The 4,625-nt window shown below is 38.7% G+C and overlaps 1 pseudogene; it reads left to right on the forward strand.

Moving 5' to 3' along the window:
• Positions 1-448: 448 nt before the first annotated feature.
• Positions 449-970, forward strand: LOC139786079 (histone H3-like; annotated as a pseudogene).
• Positions 971-4,625: the final 3,655 nt, after the last annotated feature.

Consider the following 4,625-nt stretch of genomic DNA (forward strand, 5'->3'; position numbering starts at 1 on the left):
ATAATTTTACCAAATGCGATTTTAAAGTTAATTTTACATTTTTCTGAAAACAACGAGTACCGCCGACATTAATGTCGTCTGCAAAAAATACACACAAAATACAACTTCATCAACATTTTAAGAAACAGAAAAATACCGAAGAAAGCAAGAAGCAATCAATGAGTAAACATTATGCTTTACGAAGATGAAAAACAAGACGACATTTTATTAAGTTCTACCGGAGTCCTAGTGCTGTAGGGAATAACACAGTCCCCTTACCCAAGGCTACGGGTGAAGTCTACAATGGTGATGAAGAATAGATTTTATACGGAACGGCGGATTCGGCGAAAGAAGCATTCCACTTGCAAGACTTAAAGGATGGGGAGATTAGTCTCACCAGCCTAGCAAAACATGTAGCCCAGGATGTAAAACTCCAAAATAAAAGTTAAGTAAGCCAGTTTGCTTCAAGATGACAACTCCATTGACTGGCTCGACAGCTGTGGGCTATTGTGGGCGTCGATCTAATTCAATCTGACAAGGAGCTTCGCTCGTATACTGCTGGACGCATATCGATAGTTGACCGTTACGAAGACACATACTAAGCAGACTGCTCGTAAGTCGACCGGAGGAAAGGTGCCCCGGAAACAGTTGGCCACTAAAGCTGCGAGGAAGAGTGCCCCGACCGGTGATATGAAAAAACCTCACTGTTGCCCGACACCGTCGCCTTTCGTGAAATCCGTCATTATCAGAAAAGTACAGAATTATTGATCCGTAAATTGCCATTCCACCAACTCGTCTGTGAGATCGCTCAGGATTTCAAGACTGACCTCCGTTTCCAAAGTTTTGCTGGATGGCTCTCCAAGAAGCTAACGAGGCGTACCTTGTAGGTCTTTTCGAAGACACGAACTTGTGCACTATTCACGCTAAGCGAGTTACCATCATGCCAAAAGATATCCAACTGGCACGTCGTATTCATGGCGAGCAAGCTTAGACGCAACAAATTTATAAAATAAATAATAGTGCTGAGAGCTGTGGGTTATTTGCACGCTTTACTCTGCCTTACTCCGGAGTGACAGAACGGAGTGAAGAAGAAGAAGAAAAAGAAGAAAACAATTTGTGCTCTTCATCTATGGCCTTTTGTGGATTTCAAGAAATTGTATTTTGAAGAGAATTTAGTCTTTATTCTCAATTTGAAAAAGTATGGGAACCAACGCTTAATCATCAGTGGATGTTGCACAAGAATGGATTCAGTCAATTTAAGACTGAGTAACAGTGAATGCAAGATATCAATGCGCAAATGCAGATATACATATACAAAATCTGATCAAATGGTACTCCTTTCTAGGAGAAGGAAGAGAAGCACAAGATTACAGAGGGGTGACACTAATGAACACAAGTTATAAAATATATGCAGCAATATTGGCTAAGAGGCTAGAGAAAGGTAGAGGAGAAGGGGATACTACCAGAAACACAGACAGGATTTAGAAAAAGGAAAGGAACAATGGAAAACATATATGCACTGAACTACGTGATCGGAAGAGCTATGAGCAAGAAAAAAGGGAAGCTGGTAGCAGAATTTATAGATCTGAAGGCAGCATTCGACTCCGTGGACAGAGAAAAAAATATGGGAAGTAATGAAAAGAGAAGGAATCAGTGAACAGCTGAGGGCAAGGATAGAAGACCTATACAAGGAGACAAGATGCGTAGTGAGGGTAAAGGGAGAACAAGGATCGTGCTTCTGGACGGTCAAGGGAGTTAGGCAAGGATGCCCACTGAGCGCTTTGCTCTTCATACTGCTGCTGGCAGATATAGAGGAGACAATGAGAAAGGGACAAGACGGAGGGGTAGTAGTAGGGAAAATAAAATTCTGGACATTAGCATACGCGGATGACATAGTAGCTATAGCAGAGGACGAAGAGGAGATGATAAGAATGCTGAAAATATTGGAAAAATACTTTGACAGAAAGAAGCTAAGAGTGAACGTAGGGAAAACAAAGATAATGAGATTTAGGAAGGGGGGGAGGTAAAATGAAGAAAGTAAAGTGGAGATGGAAGGAAGAAGAAATAGAAGAGGTGAAGGAATTCTGCTATCTAGGCTACACATTCCAAAAAAACGGAGGGCAGGAGGCGCATATAAACGAAAGAGTAAGGAAAGCTACCATAGCAATGAGATAGGTATGGGGAATAGGAAAATGGTTATTTGGAGGAGACTGGATAAGAAGGATTAAGTTATACGATTCGCTGGTAGCAAGCATAGCTTTATACGGAGCAGAAGTGTGGGGATGGAAAGAGAGAGAGAAAATTGAAAGAATGAACGAAAGGTATATAAGGTGGACATTGGGCCTGGACTGGAGCACGCCTGGATATATGCTGAGGGAGGAAACTAAGAGAGACAAGATGAGAATAAGTGCTGGTAAGAGGGCGATGAAGTATGAAGAAAAATTGGAGAATGGAGAAGGAAACAAGATTGCAAGAGAATGCTGGAAGGAAATAAGAGAGAAGGTCAGGAAGGAAAAATCGAAATGGGAAGAGGAAAGAAGAAGTTTTTACGAGCGAAGAGGATATGCAGTCGAGGAGATAAAGAGGAAAAGAGGGGAGGGATGGAGCAGCATTGAGGAGTTAACAGAAAGAGACAAGGACATTCAGATTCAAGAGAGAGATGAAAGGATAAGAGAGTCAAGGTACAACAAGTGGTACAAGGAGATAACAGAAAATAGGAGACCCGAATATCTGGAGAAAAAAGGGAAAGAAAAGTCTATGATTAGGATAGCGAGATTCAGATTAGGAAATGAGATGAGAAGTGGAAGATACTGGGAGTCAATGGAAAAAACATGCTGTAGAATATGTGGCATGGAGGAAGAGTCATGGGAGCATGTTTTAGAATGGTGCACAAGAGGAGAAGAAGAAGAAGAACTGGAAGGAATTAACGAAAGAATTAAAAGAATACTAGACAGCAAGGGTGAAGGAGAGAAATGGATGGCGGACTTGGAAAGGAGAAGAAGACAAGCGAGCACAATGATAGCTAATCAGAGAGAATAGATAAGTGCTGATGGAGTCGGGAGAGGAAGAGGAGGATAGGAAGGGAAAGTAAGAGAAGAGGCCTGACAGGAAGGAGGGAGGCAGAGAGACGCGGATCGGGAGAAAGTGGAGGGAGGAGGAATGAGGGGTGCCGGAGGAAAGGGGAGGGAAAAGGAAGTGTAGGAGGGATGTAAAATGGAAACAAGAGAGGAAGGGAGACGGAGAGAGAAATGGCAGTGGAAAGGGAGAGGAGGAGGAGATGTGAATAGGATGAAGGTATAACGCAATTTGTTTCAGAGCGAGGGTAGAACAAAACGGAGGGAAGACGGCGAGTGAGAGGAGAGAGAGAGACGGAAGGAAGGGAGAAGAGCAATAGCCGAAAGGAAGGAAGCAGAGAGGTGGCTGAAGCAAAGGAGGCGGAAGGAGGGGGCCGGAGGGAGGACGAAGGGAGGGGAAAACGAAATGTAAGGTCACTATGGCCAGGTCGGGTTAAAAGACGGGAATGTACAGGGTTGGGTACGTCCCTACAAAACGCCAATGAGGATGTATTAAAATGTATTGCAAAGGTTTGGAAAGATGTAAAGGTTTTTGGGAACGTTTTTACTTAAAAAAAAACGCCTTCCAACCCCGGAAGGGGAGTGAATAAAGATAATTGAATATTGGTACTCCTTTCTAAAAAAAAAAATAACAATAAAATATAAAGTTATCTTTAAAATTGCTTTAGTATGTGGATAACAAATGTAGAAAAATTTATAAATGTGTATTTGAAGGAAAAAGAAAATACATTATTTTATAATTGCAATGTGTTTTTGCAAAAAAAATGTAATGTATTACAACATAAATATGTATTACAATATATATTACATATTGTAATTAATAAAAAAATGTAAAAAATAGTCATTGATAAGGAGAACAAACTATTATTTGACGAGATACTCAACGCACATTGAATGTATGGACGCATTGTACGTATTTCATATTAGTTTTTCTAGGATATTAAAAAAGGTAAAAATGAAAGTTTTGTCCTTTAAAATGGTTTTTTTAATTGCTTTACATTATTTTGCCCACAAAATTATACTTTTAAATAGAATTAACTAGACATTCTTTAAATAGAATATTTTTCTTGGCAAAGTCGTAAAGCATTCCCTATTTTATGCCCACTGTATAAAAAAATGTAAAAAAAGTTATTTATATCTATTTTATTATGACATACTTCTTGTGTTAAATTCAAAAATTGGCTGCAGTTGTCATAATAGTTCAGATGTTTTCAGAAATACTTTTACTATAAATATATTATTTTTAATATTATATTAAGTAAAGCATGTTCACTTTTTTCCGATTTCACACTAGAAATACCAATAGTTATTTTCGACCGTTTCTATTTTTGAATTTAATATTCTCTTTTTTATTGTGAAAATAGAATTCTTTATATTCTAATGAAAAAAATTTATTCTATTTATTGGGTCTTTAACATGATCAATGGAATATTAGTTTTAAAAATCGAAATAGTAAAAAATTATTGGTATTTCTAGAGTGTAAAGGCCACTTTAGACAATCTATAATTCACGACAGAAGAATTATATAATTCTATTTGTAATGTTATGTATTGTGCAATATAGAGAACATTT

This window comes from Temnothorax nylanderi, unplaced genomic scaffold (assembly GCF_030848795.1).
Source record: "Temnothorax nylanderi isolate EJ_2023f unplaced genomic scaffold, tnyl_v1.0 TNYL_tig0951_pilon, whole genome shotgun sequence".
Taxonomy (NCBI): Eukaryota; Metazoa; Arthropoda; class Insecta; order Hymenoptera; family Formicidae; genus Temnothorax; species Temnothorax nylanderi.